Consider the following 16,940-nt stretch of genomic DNA (forward strand, 5'->3'; position numbering starts at 1 on the left):
TGTGTGTCCCTGTTTAGTTTGTCATATTCAGGGAAAAGGTACCAAAACTCCAAAACAAAGGTAAATTAAAGGTTAGTCAAATAAAATTCCTGAAGGGTTTTTATTATTTTAGGAATTCTTTTCCTTTCCAACAATTCAAATCCAATCGCTTTTTTGTTTCATCATGTGTCTAGAGTACGTATTATATATATACATGTATCGTGTGATTAAAACTTTGCGTCTTGGGCCTATAACAAACGTCACACACTTTTTCTTCGATAACCGTACCACTTTTTTTTCGCAAAATAAGGTAGAAAATGTTTGTTTTTTAAACCATTTTTTATCAAATGTTTTTTTCATCTTTATTGATGCGCCAACTCTAATACCAAAAAATTTGCTTTATTCAACTGGGATCAGCATGACGGTGTTCCCCAACATGGAGCTAGGATTTAGTGTTAATGGACCGATAACATGGCTATCGCATCGCCAGACCTTGATTCTTGATTTTTTTCTTTGGGTAACTCTTAACAATCAAGTCTAGAAAACTTTCTCAAGAGACCTAGAACATTTAAAAGAACAAATTTCGGTGCCAAAGCTGGTAAAACAATGGAAACAAAAATTTTTGTCAGTGAAAGCGGCTAGCGTCCTACGCAACATCGAAATTAACGACTCCACGTAGGCGATGACAGCTCAAAGAGTCGTCTCATTGGTTATCCTAGAGGATGGATATGATTTCCCAAACATGACTAAAACGAGAGTTTAGGACATTCGCACAGGATGTGTGTTCTACTGTCCCGTCTTTCTGTTCACGTATCCAGCACATGGGGGTGCTATTCAAACCCAAACTGAATTGGGGTTTGGTAACTAAGCAATCACCAGTATGGATATAGTCATTTATTGTTTGGTTACTGTTTCGTTTGAATAGCCTCAATAAATTCCATTTATCATTGTTTTAGAAATTCTTTGTGGGAGTTCTTCGTTACCCAACAGTATGGTTTCTTCTGGAATGCGTATACCCTTGAATCCTACTAGAGGTGACCACATTGTCGACTTACGCGTCAACGTTCTAGAGCTAGTTCTAACGTAAAACGTCGTCTATGAAGTACAAGAACTGCCTGTTTGCTGTGTGTGTAGATGCATGCAATCGTTTATGCTTCTTTAATCCTGTTTCTGTCGATTTCCATGTTAATCGAGTGTCGCCCCAAGGTATTTTACCGCTTTGGTAAACCTGAGCTTCCTTTTCCTTCTGAAAGGAACCATTTAGGTCTTCTTGATGTTGATAGACAAAGCGTGCGTTGTACGCCATTCTTCATTTATTTTTAGTGCATGATGACCAAATTATAAGCATATACAGTAGTGTAGTGATTTTCGTAATTGAGGCGGTGCATAGGAGTGATGTAGGCAAGTCATTTAGAACCATGAACCTCCGGGTGTCGTGTCCCTTTCAGTGTATGAATCTAGGATGAACACTCCCAGTATTTGTTCCACACGAGCCACCACCACCACTGTCTTGGGTGTACGGATGTTGGTTTGAGTGGTGTCCTTTTGGTAATTGTACCGCTCATATAATAACCGCTCCAAAGAAAACGGTGTGAGCCTTATAGGGCGGCCAAAAACTTTTTATATAAATGTTTTTGTCTTGTTAGGATAAAAAAATGTTATCAAGAAAAGTGATACAAGAAAATATACCTTTATAGTGAACCCTATCAACCAAATTTGCATTATTTGTGCGCCAAGTTTAAACCACCCGGTACATATAACAAGTATTTGTATTATTTGTTTGGTTTACATTGGAAACGAATAGATAGATAGATAGAAAATTTTATTACCACCATTACTGTAGTGGTTAGTTCGGTTCGGTTCCGTCCTATGAATACTTATAAATAAGCAACTGGAACCAACCACTAGTAGGAGTTTCGCTGTTGATTTGAATTTTTTGCGTTTTTTATTTTTTATGTATGAAATAAAGCAACATTAGTTAGTAACCATTGCAGTTTTACTTAAGACATACAATCGTCGTTTCAATCAATCCAATCAGAAAATTGGTCTTGTAGCGCACGGTGGCGTTGGTAAATACGGGTAATATATTTACCAGGGAATCAACAAGTCTGTTTTATTAGTTTTCTCTATAAAGCAACCAAAGTTATCATTATTTGTATTATAAACACATATCGGCATCCTGTAATCCATCCCAGTAAAGTCATTTTCTAGTAAAGGTAAAGATTAACAATATTTTATTCGTTTTCTCAAATATAATATTAACGCTGCTAATACAATCCAAACCTAGGAACTGGTTCGCCATGTCGATTTTCTACTGGAGAAAGGTAAACAACGATCAAATAAAAAAAATGAACATCACTCTTTGCTTTCGTTCCGCCTTCCGCGATGTCTACTTTTAGCCAAGGAACGTGGAAAAGTATTTCAAAATTCTACGGATAGAATTTGTCGAAGACGTGACTTTTCACGAAACAATTGACGATCTCCGACGTCGTTGTGTGTTGAAAAATGCGGTACGAATTTCCTTAATGGGGTCGATAATAACCCGCGATAAAATGGCGATTGAACGGACTTTTTGCAACTGGAAACGTAGTTGCGGTTTAGAAAAAATCACGTAATGGCAGTTAAAACTAATTTCGACTTAATGAAGTTTCGAACACATTAAGGAACTTGATAAGCAAAGGAAATTTTTTTACATTAAACTTTGTTTTGTGTTTTGTGTACAAATGAATCCATACCTCACGCGTATGAGGAGACCTTACGATGAACAAACAGGCTCTACATGGCGACTAGCTAGTAATATAGATTTTAAAAAAGTAACCACTCTAATAACTAATTCCACAAAAACGGCAGTCATTTCAAATTGTAACTTCTACTTAAGAAAACGTGCATTTGGAATATACAGGGTATGCCAACGAGGATTGATCCAGGGCTTAAGAAAACAAAAACAATAGACTAACAATTTACCAAATAAAATATAAAATGACAAGAGATCCCGAGAGCTTTAATAATAATAAAAAAATTGGCTATTTACATAAGTAAATTTACATAAACAAACTATGAACTTCGTAAATACCCCGTAAGCCTCTAGTTGAATACTCTTAGGTAAAAAACGTTTTTAATATCCCGCAGTTCATTAAAATTACGTCGTACCAACGTAGAATAGAGTTTTCTGTAAATTTATAGTTTTTACTATAGAAACATTGAAGTGCTGATTGCAATATGATATTCATAAAAATTTGACCTTTTTCCAACCATAATTTGAGATAGCCTGGTTGGTGATCGTGCATAATATATGGGTGTATCTATCACAATTCAATATGATTCTCATAATCCTATTTTCTTGTAACTGTAACTTATTTAAATCTTCTTTTCTACAAGGTATAAGCAATTAACAAATATATGAAAAATTAGGGAAAATTATACTAGTATACACTAATATTTTAGACCACTGTGATAATAACCGCGATACACGGTTAATAACCCCTATTTTATTACCAATCTTTTTGTATACATATTCAAGATGATTAAAACATAATTGTGGATCTAAAGGCGGATTTCCACCAAACGGACTCGCTTGCGACTAGTTTGTTTCAAAAACAGAAAAACTAAAAACTTGTTGTAGTTTCGAAAACAAACTCGAAACTTGAATTCCAGCAAACAAACAAAAAATTAGTCTGTGGCGTGTTTTGTTTTTGAAGTGTTTTCTACACGTTTCTACTACACGAACAGTTTTCATTATGCCTTCTCTAGACGATATTTTATAATGGCGTGCGTTTTTTTATAATCGAATCTTTGGAGCGGAAAAAGCAAAAGCGAAAAAAACCAAGATACTGGATGAGATCATTTTTAAAAAGACGAACAGATTATGGAACGGACGAAATGATAACAGATTTGGTAACTGATGACATAGGAATAAATGGAGAACTGAGATCATCATTTCATAATTTTGTAAGAATGTCCAATCACGAATGTGAGAAGTTATTAAATGTAGTGGGTCCAAAAATTTGCAAACAGAATACAAATTACCGCGTTGCTATATCTGTAAAAGATCAGTTAACAATAACCTTACGATTTTTAGCTACTGGTGATAGTTTTAAAAGCTTAATGTATTTGTTTAAAGTATCCAGTTCTTCGATATCACGAATTGTGCCGGAAGTATGTGCTGTCCTTTGTGAGGTTCTACAAGAGTACGTTAAGGTAAGTACATATGTAATTGAAAAATCTTTATTCTTAAATTTTCACATGAACTAAATAAATATCATATTTCACATGAGTAAGTAGATATTATCGCAGCTTCATTCATTTAATGTGTTTGCACCAAATGACATCAGTAGATGTTTCATAAGTATGACTTTGTACAGGATTAGGAGATGGCGACGCCGTAGGAGCGTTGTTATCATCAGAAGGTGAAGTGTATGAATAGACTCTACCCGAGTTATGTAAAAAACACATTGCGGAATAACCAAACCATTTTGCCTTAAAAGTGTGCCCGGCTCCAGACTTCTTTAATTTTTTGTAGTTTCTTCTTTCGCGTTGATATTGGCTAACTATATTTTTTATTTTTCGTTCAATTTTTGGGCAATTTCCTTCAGAGAATCATACTTTCGGTTCGGTTTTTGTAATCTGTATGCGAAGCGTTCTATAAGTTTGGGTGCTCTCGGTAAAGCTCAATTAAACTGCTGCATTCCTCAACTGTCCATTGCTTTTTATTTGTTCATTTTCTATAAAGGAAAATTCATATTTTTTTAAAATAAACAAATCAATAAATATACCCTGGCTAGTGCCGAGAGTCGAAATTTATACCTACCACAGTTAACCCTTTAATAAAAATGTATGATAAATTTAAGTCGCATACCAGAACAAAATAGTGAACTGTTGCCGCCGACCATTTTCACACAACGAACTCTATTTGCAAAAACAAAAACAAAACTCCGAAGCCTTTTGATCTTTCGGCCCGGCGACGGGACTTTTCGTTGTTGAGGAAAACACGAACTCGCCACAAAGAGTCTTCAAAATGTTTCAATTTTCAACAACAAAAGTTTTTGTTTTGTCGAAATCGACACACTTACTGTTTTGTTGCGGTTTAGTCCGTTTGGTGGAAATCTGCCTTAAGATCACTCCTAAATATTTAATTTCGAAAACAAACTCAATTTTATTACCCTGTATATCCACTGAATATCCCGAGTCATAGAAGTTTTGATAGTTAACTTTAGAACCGATAACAGCGATTTATAAAAATACTGCATTTTGGTATTCAGTTTTGCAGCTATTTCTTTGAGATAAGCGTGTCATCGGCAAATAAGTTAACAAATGAGTTAAAAAAAAAATAAATAAATAAAAGCGGGCCCAACACACTTCCCTGTGGTACACTCCATGTGCTATCCCTATGACTAGGAACATTATTATTAATTTTAGCTTGGTGAGATCTATCAGTTAAAAGGTTCTTTATCCATTCTAATGCCATATAAACCTAATTTTGAAATAAGAATGAGTCAATAGTCTCAAATTCACGTTTTAAATCGACAAAAACACTCACAGTTAGCTTTGATGCGTTTATGTCTTTACGCCAGCGTTTCCAGGATTTTATCCACTACGGGTAGAAAGTTAATTGGTCGAAAATCATCCGGTGTTTTTGGTTTTGACACTTCAAATATGGGCACTATGACGCTTGTTTTTAGTTTATCAGTGATTACAGTCTTTTTAAGCTCCGATATACTTAATTTCTTAAAGCAAGATAAACTGCAACTGGTCATGTCACACACAGTGTGCCGTTGCTTCTTTTCAATACTTTCTGCTATTTCATTTAGGCTATCGGCATACAAGTTGTTCACGTTTTCTTCTTCTTTGTCACTGTAATGTCCAAAATCAATATTCGTAAAAGCTGCTTTTTTATTCCTATTTCCAACGAGTCCTTTTAACATTTTCTTCCCATTTCCCTTGCTTGGTGTACCCATAAACATAGTATTTGGTAAAATAATGGTTATATTCCATGGTTTCCATTTATTAAAACAATGCCGGCAGAAATGAATCGTATATAAGTACATACTAAATACTTATGCGTGAGACCTTCGCTTGTAAATTGTTCAAATCCCTCTGATTGCTTTCGATGACTACAAGTGCCAGGCATCTTTCGAGAGTCATCGTTAATAAGCAAATATTTAACGATACAATTTTTGCCGTTGAATTTTATAACCGTCCGTGAAACATTTTATGTCAGCGTTTATACAAAATTTATGTGTTTTATATGTTTATGTAACATCCACGAAACCCGGGCAATAAAATAAGATGGAACTTCCAGTCGGCATTTTGAATACATACACGTTGCGTCCTGCTTTTATTCGATATTAATAATTCAATTTTCTTAAATTTGGGGGAGACCTTATTTACGTTTTTCAATGGTACATACTGTGGAATGATATTAAACGCAATAATCTAAATTTGAGAAGCAAAACAACTTTCAGCCCCGCTTTTAACATAAACTCTCGTTTCAGTTACTGAATTTGATACGATCTTGTCATTGGAATTTTATGCTTAAAAATGAATAAAAAACTTATGATAGAGATTTTTAAAAAATGGATATTCATCGATATTCATCGATGTGATCGATATTTCACAGTGTTATTTTTCCAGTATTCCTAAGGTTAAAGGTTTCTAATAAGATGATAAAGTTTTTTTCTGTTTTTCTTTTGGTGCTGTATATAACAAATTCTAATTTCTCATATCAAAAGACCCTCAGGGACCAATGTTTGTTCAGAAACCGCCTCACTATGAAATAACGGGCACCCACAAAATAACAAATAAGTAATAGTATATCTTTCCACACTTTTGACTCACTCTGTATAATATATAAACTTAATACCAAGGACTTCCAACATTAAGCATGCCCTCAAATGCGTCGACAAATGTCACAATTCTGCGCAAAACGAATTGCTGACAACTTTCAAGCATTTTTGCATTCATATTTGTCACTGACCAGGCAAAGCAATAAAATAATTAACGATTTCGATTCTCGTTTTCCTCGCTCGTCTTGTCTGGAGAGAGAAAAAAAATGCGTGGTACAAGGCCGAGCCCCATATACGCAAATGCGACTTAATTACTGTCTGCAGTTTAGAATTAGGAAGGTTCAATGCTCAGAGCACAATAACATACCTCCGAGGTTCAATGTCACCGATAAGACCGTGCATTTCGCGCGACAAAATTTCGAAGATACTGGGCATCCATTAAACTTGACATTTAAAGCTTTGTTATTACGACTTTTATAAGTGTAAAAAAATTAGGCCACGGAATTTGTTCATAAAATAGGCGGTATGCTAGCAAAGTCGGCTTGTGGCCAAGGCTCAGTTTAAAACATAATAGCCATTAAACCACATTTATTTATTTATTAATGAATAAGACAGAGTTCTAATGAAAGATTACAGTATTTGATATCTATATATGCAATTAAATAAACAATTCTACAAAACAATAATAAACATGTAACACTCCATGTTCTTAACAAGAAAACGCATATCCTCACCAAACTAATTGCATTTTTTTCTTAAAATAATTCACGATTCATGATATTTCCGAGACAGCACGTATTATACAATGAAGAACTTAAACATGTACAGGGTGGCCTGTTTAAGAGGGGCCTATAGCTTTTCTCGAAACCTACGAGACAAATTCAACGATATATATTCAACCAACCATCATTGTTGGGTTGCTTAGTAACTTTTTAAACTTTAAAACTATTCTTTTTAAGAAAATAATGCTTTTCTTTAGGCAATGATCAAATTTAAAATATTTTATTTAAAAAACACGTTTCGCAAAATGATACTTTTCTCAATTTTCTTAAATTTAATAGCAATGGTACGTTTCTTAAAAACTGGGTATAAGATTTAAATTATTAAGGAATTAGCTCCCTATCGACTTGTTCACAACCATTTGAGAGCATTGTTAAGAAGTCATAATTAAAAACAGAATATTAAGCTTTGCACATTGTGCCAAATTTCGAAAATTACCTATTTCTACGCTTAAATGTCTACATGAAATGATTACAAAAAATTAACACTACTTTAAAACTACTGATGCATATTACTTATAAGTAAAAATTAATTAAACTAGTTTTTCAATATGTCCGCAGTTTTGAGGAATACAAGTAGTGCATGCTATTTCTAAATAGTATATGGCAATTGAGACGTAATTCGATTCATTCAGATAGTGTATTTCCGCGCGAACTCGTTGCTGCATTTCCAAAACTTTTGATGGTTTGTCTTTGTAAACCATATCGTTCAATGTGCCCAACAAAAAAAGTCATCGTGGTAAAATCTGGACTCCTCACTGGCTAGGAGATGATTCCGCTTTGTCCAATCCACTCTCTGAAATTTTCATTTAAAAAACGAATAATTCACTTCGATGGTAAGGAGCGCCATCTTGCTGCCAAATATAATTTGGACGCTCTCTTCGGAGAATATTATTATGTATAAGTATCCGAATTTCGTTCCTTAATTAGTTTAAATATCGTAAAGAGATTAAATTTTGTTTTAGATTCTAGATCTAGATACTTTAATAAGGAATAATAAATTTATCATAAACAAATAACGTAAAACATTAATTTAAGAAATGTGGAAAATATCCGCCAATTACTCCTTCGCATTATGTTAATCCCTTTATCATACATTGCGTTACTTGGAATAAAGTTTCTTACTTTTATTCCTAATGATAATGTTTATTAATTGATTTCTTTTGTATACACTATTTAAAATAACCCCTGGGGATAAAATACTACAAGGCATGTATCCCGAAAACGGTGTGTTTTATCGAAATCAATGTAGTACATCTTTTTTAGTCACCATAATCTTCAAAGAAAAAGTATCACATCAAATAGCGAGATTATAAGGAGTCACAAGTGTCCTCTGTAGGTCATGTGAAAAAATAGAATTTATTCGTATTAATCACTTCTAAAAATTGCCGAATATCAGTTTGCGAGTTGATATCTGAAAAAATACTTGATCCAGAGAAAAATAACAATTGAGCGACATGTTACTAAAGCATATTTAGCTCAATATTATTTTATTATTTAGTTTACATTATTCAAAAAGATCGTGCAATTGAATAAGTAGTGAGTGAGCTATATAATAGTATATTATGTCACAAGTGTGGTAAAAGGTATTTGAGTCACGGGTTTATTTGGCACATGAGGATGGCAGCAGAGAGACTGCTTAATAAAGTGACTTGGACACATTTTTGCAAAACAACAGGAATACATTCACCGATACGACGGCCAGAATTGACAAACGTCAAATTCAAGCCATGGGAAATATTTTCGAAAAGATCCGAAAGATGACACTTTCCCCATGCTAGATCGGTGTATAATTGGATATTTTAGAGAAGGGAGTACAAAAAATCAATTGCAAAGAGAAGCTCATCCATTTTGAAGATGATAAAGAACCTACCAACCTGAAGACCATAGATAGATGTGTCCGGGTAGATAATACCATCGATGAAACGGTTACCATAACTTATAATAAGTTTTGGAACGGATCTACTCATGCGCATATGACCAAAAACGTTCCATTCTTTAGGGTTATGATTCGAGAATGATTTCTTTTTTAGTAGATTTTGATGTCGTTTTAATTTCTTATCCGATCCAGAGGTTGTTTTCAACTTAACGTTACAATCCCCGGGAATAATTCAAAGTTTTTATATTACGAATAGGCATGAACTTGGAACAAACCTAATTTCGTTCTAATATTTCTTACGCTACACCGAAGTAAAAATAACATTCGTTTGTCGACGAGTTGCATAGCAATAAAACGGTTTTTTTAACGAAACGGTATATAGCCGCTTTTTATACTAGTTGACACACAAAATCCGACCTATGTCTTAGGCAATAATTACTGATATCGGCACAAAACATCTGCCGGGAGTGTTGTCGCACGGCTTTCGCTGCATTTTTCCGTTCACTAATTTGTGTTTTCAATCGCGCTACGCCTATCCCATCCCATTTGAAAGTGGGCTGAATATTAATTAATTGGTATATTATGAATAAGATTAAACACCGGTGGTGATACGTTGCTATAACAGTGCTCGGCGGTGTTGTTCGGACTTGCACCTACCATACTCGTTACGAAGTTGAGGTAGGCAGCTGATGGCGCTGTTCTGTGCCGGTTACTAGACCTACCGATAGATTCAAGAACCAAAAGATAAGAAAGTAATGGGAATGTAAACATGCATCCAGCAGAATCCAGATGGAATTTTTTACAAACTGTATTTTATTCACAAAACTAACTAAACACTAAACTAAAACTACATAGTACTAGATATTGCTCATTATTTATTTAATATTGTGAGTACTGGGTTGTTCAGTTTTGGTTGATTAATTAAGACCGTCCTCAGACCAGCAATTTAGCGTTAGGGTTTAAGATTAGGTTTGAATTAGATTCTAAGAAAATAGGTAATACGGATCAATCAAAATCAATCAATACAAAAATATTCTTAGAATTGTGATGACCAAATAGAGAAATAATTCACATTATTGCTAGTCTTAAAATTAACTGTCCTCCTCGATTAGAATCACGATAATCAACGATATAATATGCATCAGATTTCTAAAGCTGGGATTACAATCCATTTTGAAGCATCAATTTATAAAAGGGTATCGATCTATATTTATACATTTGTTCAACTCCATACTTAGATTAGAAAGATATGGAGTAATAAATGCTGCGTTGAATGTTACGAATAACTATTTCCAAAATTATTTATATGAACGCTTTTCGGCATCTGGACGCGGAGTGAAAATACCTACCTACGCGGATAACAACTTAATGCAATAATATACGTACGGATTTTTTCCTTTACTAAGCTGAGAGTTTGATCAAATCGTCTTGGATAACATTTCTGAGTCTGCAAATCTAAGCTAGTTAGGTTAGTCTAGTCAATTTCAATTTCGAACCGTCCGAACATGCTTCTGAGGACTGAATACAGTACGCAGAAGCTATATATCTCTAGGCATAAATATTTCTGAAACGTGTTCGACATTATTTTAGACTTGTTTGTTAAAATTTGATTATAAACGAGTGCTCTACAAAGATATCCCTCAGACGTGCCAAACTTCAATTTATCAGGGCTACAAGTGCGGCGATAACATAAAATTCGCGTGTAACAATACGTGTATTACATGAATGATAAACATTTTTTCGTTCCACGTGGATAAGTAACGAAGAACTGCACCTATCAAAATGGCAAAGATAAGCAACCAATATACTAACCAAAACTAACCAATATACGTAATGTAACGATAACCAAAAATATTATCCGCTCGTAGCCACCTCGAGTTAACAAGGAGACTCTTGGAGTCAAAGACAAAAACGCCAAATTACGCTGCAATCGCATTGTTAGGAACCATATATAGTCTGTGGCTATAAACTCATTTAAGAAAAAAACTGTGTAATTGTATTTAATAAAATCATCCTCAGAAAACTAAGTAAAATTGTCAAATTCAATACCCCTCTTCATCTTCAACGATGGTAAGAAACCATCATAGCAAGATGAACTGCTAACTCAGATCTTCATCATAAAATTGTAAAATGTTAGAAAGCAGACCGCACGGAACATTAAAGTTTTCTTCTATTGTTGCTAATTCTATTCTATCTGCGGTGCGTCTCTGTCCTTTATGGCCAGAGTTCTGCTTTCAGATCTATCTTTCGATCCATTTTGCTAGCACGTCTTCGCTCCCTCCCGTAGAAGATCCCTGTACTCTCGAAGAAGTACAGTACATGTTTCATGGGGAGTTTGCATAATTCCTTGAGCTCAATGAAATGAGCTCCTACCACTTTTTCCTTCTACTATCTTTCCGACTTTCCCCCTCTTCTAAACACAGCAGTCGTTGCCCACCTCCTCACAATACGGAGGTCCTTTCTTAGATAGCTGTGAGGATTCCTATCAGCGTTCGTAATCGCGCGCGACTGAGACTGAGAAGCTACTTTTAGTCCTGAGGCGCAGAGGGTCGCGCAATTAGAACCCTCGACTCGTCAGTCCCGGCAAAACTGTCGGACCATATTGACAAAATTACAATCCCCAGTCTCGTCAATGTTTTTCAGTAGTCAAGTAGCCTGAGCTCATCTTCACAGGTGTAAGAACCTGGATAACTGTTCGACTGTCGCTGTAGTTGTGCTTGTATGAGTACCCTCTGTTGAGGCTCTCCTGAACTGACACCAATATCGCATAGATATCTGATCCGAATACACTGGGATAGATACCCAAAGGAACATAGTCGTCCTTTGTAGGGACCCTCTAGATAGCTCACTCTCCGAATCGGTTACAAAGTCATGCTATGAAGAACGAATTGCGCTTTGCTTCCTTTTGTTTTTGTACAGTTCTTCTTCTTCAATGGGTAGGCGAAACGTTTCCTCAAACCAATAATTCCGTTGCATGGGATGAAGGGTTTTAGGAAAAGCAACACGTGTGTTTTTTATGTATTTTATTGACGAAATCACACCTCAATTTATTTTTTATTTGAAACGAAAAGAGTTTGCGATGTACAAATTTATTTTACGAATGTTAATTATCTTTCAAACTTGTTGCCCGATAGGTGCAACATGTACCTAATTAATTGGGTGAAAGTCGACACAACCAAACTCGTTTTACTGTTAATTTGGGAATTATTACGAGGTTGACCAGATGCGTTTTCCATAAGAAGTTATTGAGAAATCACTCACGGCCCGTATATTTTTTTTAACAATCGAAAAACGACGCGGTTTCATAGAAACGCGGGGGAAATAGAAAAACTAACGTGAAAATATCGTAAAATATTTTTTTAATAATAGGATGGATGGTTGGTCCGATAAAGCGTATCAGTATACCGCCACGAAACTGTCAAACCAAACCCGGCGAGCGTATAAGACCAAGGTTTTCTATATAATAAATTTAAAAAATTTATGGACGTATAAACATGTATACGGCAAATAACACTGCATCTAGTTTAAAAACAAACCCCTACGGTGGACATAATCAAAAAAACTTAATGTTAAATATGTTTTGGTGTAATGTTTATATAAAATTCGCCAAACAAAACTAATCATTAATAAAAACCCTTCAGTTCGTTTTCAATTGCACTTAGATGTACACCTTAAGCATAGATAAAATTATTAATAACAAAAATGAAGAACTAAAAACTACTCGTGTTACCAACTTCAAACCGCTGGTCTTCTTCAAGTGTCATGTCCCTATATCTTTCTCAATGTTGGGCTACATGGAGTAACTCATCTGCGTTAAAGGCATGTTGTCTCAGGTTTATTAACTATGAAAGCCTCTTATGCCCAATCAACTTTTTTCCTTTTATTTTTAGTTAAGGATAAGTCGAAGAAAGTCATATCGATGTCCGCTAATTATATGGCCTAGGTATTCAGGTTTTCGTCCCTTGATAATATGCAGAAGTAATCTGTCGTGTCCCATTCTTCGGAGAACTTTATTTGTGGTTCTTGTGGTTCAGTATATTTTAAGCATTCTCCTGTATGTCCACATTTCAAATGCTTCGATCTTATTGAGCATTTCCTTATTAAGCATCCATGTTTCGCATCCACACATAAGAATCGACCATATATAACATTTTATAAACTTTTCTTATGTTTTGATGTTTAGTGTATTATTTGACATGCATTTCTTGCTTGTTCTATGTGGCAGCTTATTTTATATGAAGGATCAATTCAGCTTTGCCACTCTCTCTAACAGTTCTCCGTTTAAAAACAATAGGGTCTGGTCACTTTACTCACAATCATATATTGAGTTTTATTTATGTTAGTAAATAGCTCCAATTCAGACAAGCTTTATTGACTCGATTTACTAATTTTTACAGGTCTACGAAATTTTCTGCTGTAATTACGGTATCGTCGGCATATTGTATATTATTAACTGTTTCTCCCTCAATTACAATTCCTTTTTGAATACTTACACATTCCCTGAATATGATTTCATAAAAAAACTTTAATGAAGGTGGAGGAGAGTATACAACCTTGCCTCACACCACACTCAATAGCTGTTTGGTACAGTACAGTACAGATGCGAAATCAGCCTAATGTGTTCGACATCGAATGCGGTCGAAGATTTTTTCAAAATCATTAAGCGACGAGTAAACAGGCTACCTCACCCCCCATCACCTTTGCAGAAGCTTTTCCATGGTAAAAAGTGCTTCCCTAGTTCCGATGCATCATCTGAAACCAAATTGCTCCGAACTCATAGCTTCTTCGCATTTGTTGCTGATTCTTTTTTGTAGAATGTGTAGAAGTAGCTCAAGCACATGACTTATTAAACTGATAACGCTATGATCCAAACGTTTTTTTTTTGCATTCGGCTTTTTGGGTATTGGGATGAATACAGATTTTAGCCAGTCTGTTAGGATATTACCAGTATCGTATATCTGGTTGAATAGCACAGTGAGTTCACTTATGTTTTAATCCGCTGTATATGTAGTTAATCTGGTCCAATTGCCTTATTGTTTTTGGCTTGATTTAAATCTTTCTCCTCTTCAGTTTTTATAGTAAATGATCCTGTCTCTGCGTTCAACTTTGGCATGACTGCTCTGTTATCTTCAAATAGGTTTTTGACGTACTTTTCCCATTCTTCCACTACTTCTGATTCTGATAGCGCATGTTTTCGTTATTCACAAGAGTGCTGTTTTTATTTCTCCTGTGTAATGCAGTGACTTCTTTAAGTCTATGGTCAGACTGAGGTAATCGCACAGATTTTTTTTGTATGTGGTTTCGAATAATATGGAAAGCAAAACATAACCTACTTTTGTATGACGTATGACGTACCAAGAATTTGGTATATAGTTGCAATAAGAAACAAACAAATAATATATAACTAATTGATACGAAAAACTAGAAACAATTATAAATAACTACCTACTAATTCTACTATGTACTGACTGTATATATGACTGTATGACTATAATATCTATTTTGCCATTTGCCCATCAAGACGTATTGGCTTGATACAAAAGAAAAATATGCCTGTTTATTATGCGATCTACCTAATATGATTTCCTGTTAATTTTGGTTTGGTATGCGGGCCAACCACACTTTGACGCCTACCGGTTTTTCAATAATTATAACAGAATAAATAAGAACTAAAAGTTCAGATTTTCACGAAATTATATATTTTGACATGACAATCGATTCGACAACACCGTGTCTTTATCACATTTGATATATATAATATATAATATATAATTTCGTGAAAATCTAAACTTTTAGTTCTTATTTATTTTGATAAATGAATTTTCATCATCAAGTAAAAGCCACCTCAGTTCAATTATAACAGAAATTACGTCCTGTCCACGCTACAAAATAAAGGTCAAAACTAGCCCAAATCCGATCAAAACAAACGAACCAACTAACCAATTCTGCACTTTTCAGATGGAACACGTATATAGAGGACAATTACAAGAACTATGCACAAGATTTGAAAACGTTAAAATAATCAATCGTTAAGTATCATTAAAGTGTCGCAAATACAATAAATAAAATATCAAACCTATTCGGAAGCGATAATTATAACCTTAAAAACAAAATATTCGACCTGATGCAGATGAAAAACTTGAAAAATATTAGCAGACCAACAGTGCTGGACTATGAGTAACGCGATGTATACACAAATCCGAAGTCGGACAATAAAATTTTGACACCACGTTCGGATAGACAATGACCTTCGAGCGCATTTAAACCAAATTAAACATACCTTGAATATAATACGACGATCAAGCTGGCGCGGTTCTGTCAGGCGACATTTTTTCGGTTTTGATATAGAAAACGGCCGTGTAATTAGGTTGGCACCACTGACAATTAAAATTTTTCGGGCCAGAGTTTAATAACCTTTGAAAAGTCGTCTCGCAGGAGCGACATATTTGAACCGCTAAAACGCAAGTAAAAACGTATTTGTCTGATAACGAAGCGAGTCGGTTTCAAAAGCAATTATCACTGACGCTACGAATTGGTAAACAACTCCGTTCTAATTTTAGAAAGACAAACATATACGAGGTATATCGTAACGTATGTATATAGTCTACAGTGTACGTGTGTGTGTGTGCTAGACGATCGAAATGCATTTTTAAGGTTACGTTGCTGATAACGGCCAACGGCGAATGGCACGAACAAATTTCGGGTCAAAAAAGAAAACAGATTAGGTGTACAAATTCTCAGGCAACAACCAGAAAATGCAGCGAGTCGCTGCGTCGAATTGCAGCAACTTGTTGCAACTTGAAAATTAGGCTTTGGAAACACTATCGCTGTTAGACGGACGACGGCAATTTTGGGTGGGAGTCTGTTGTTTTCATTGTTGGTGTTGCTTCCTATCTTACTTTTCCTACCTCTAAAAATCCACAGTCAAAATAAACAAAGGCTCTATGATGCGTTACCAATATTTGCCAGTGTGTCGAGTAAGGGTCGAGATGGCAGAATAATATATTGTTCCTTGTTTGCACTAGCTACATATTTTTGATCGATTTCTTTTTTGTCCGTTACTCCGTTGCCGGAGGTGAACGTTTTTATTCGCGCGCAATCGACTATATGGTAGGTACATGGTAAGAATCCTGAAAGACACTGACGTCATTTGGGTTGGCAACAACATACGCAGGATATGTTTAGGAGAGGAAACTTCTATTCATCTCCTAACCATCTGGCCGCCATTAGGGGAGCGGACTCAAATCGTTCAGACCTTAGAACTACGGGAGAAGAAGGGAAAATGTATGGGCATAAAGCAGCAGGTCTAAATCCATCGCCGCGGCCATTAAAGCGCCAGAATAATGTTTTTTATTTGTAAATGGAGTAAAAAATATTCAGTAAAGTTCATTGAGAGGTTTATGCTGCGTCAAGACTACCCCATTTAACTGAAATAAATAACAACAAAACGTGGAGTGAAATATTACTATAATCTGCATAATTATGCGGATGATAGTTGCAACGATAAAGCTATTGATTAGA

At 35.1% G+C, this 16,940-nt stretch overlaps 1 protein-coding gene across 5 annotated transcripts in view; it reads right to left on the reverse strand.

Annotated features, from left to right (window-relative positions):
- Positions 1–16,940, reverse strand: part of LOC132696055 (nuclear factor of activated T-cells 5) — a 35,859-nt gene that overhangs the window by 12,445 nt on the left and 6,474 nt on the right. Inside the window, exon 1 of one of the 5 annotated variants that reach the window (XM_060660603.1) lies at positions 15,700–15,910. The exons of the other annotated variants lie outside the window; for them this stretch is intronic. The gene's annotated coding sequence lies outside the window, so the exon portion shown is untranslated. Of the gene's footprint in view, positions 1–15,699; positions 15,911–16,940 lie in introns of those variants that run through there. 5 annotated transcript variants of the gene reach the window in all.

This window comes from Cylas formicarius, unplaced genomic scaffold (assembly GCF_029955315.1).
Source record: "Cylas formicarius isolate icCylForm1 unplaced genomic scaffold, icCylForm1.1 PGA_scaffold_1__22_contigs__length_36826433, whole genome shotgun sequence".
NCBI lineage: Eukaryota > Metazoa > Arthropoda > Insecta > Coleoptera > Brentidae > Cylas > Cylas formicarius.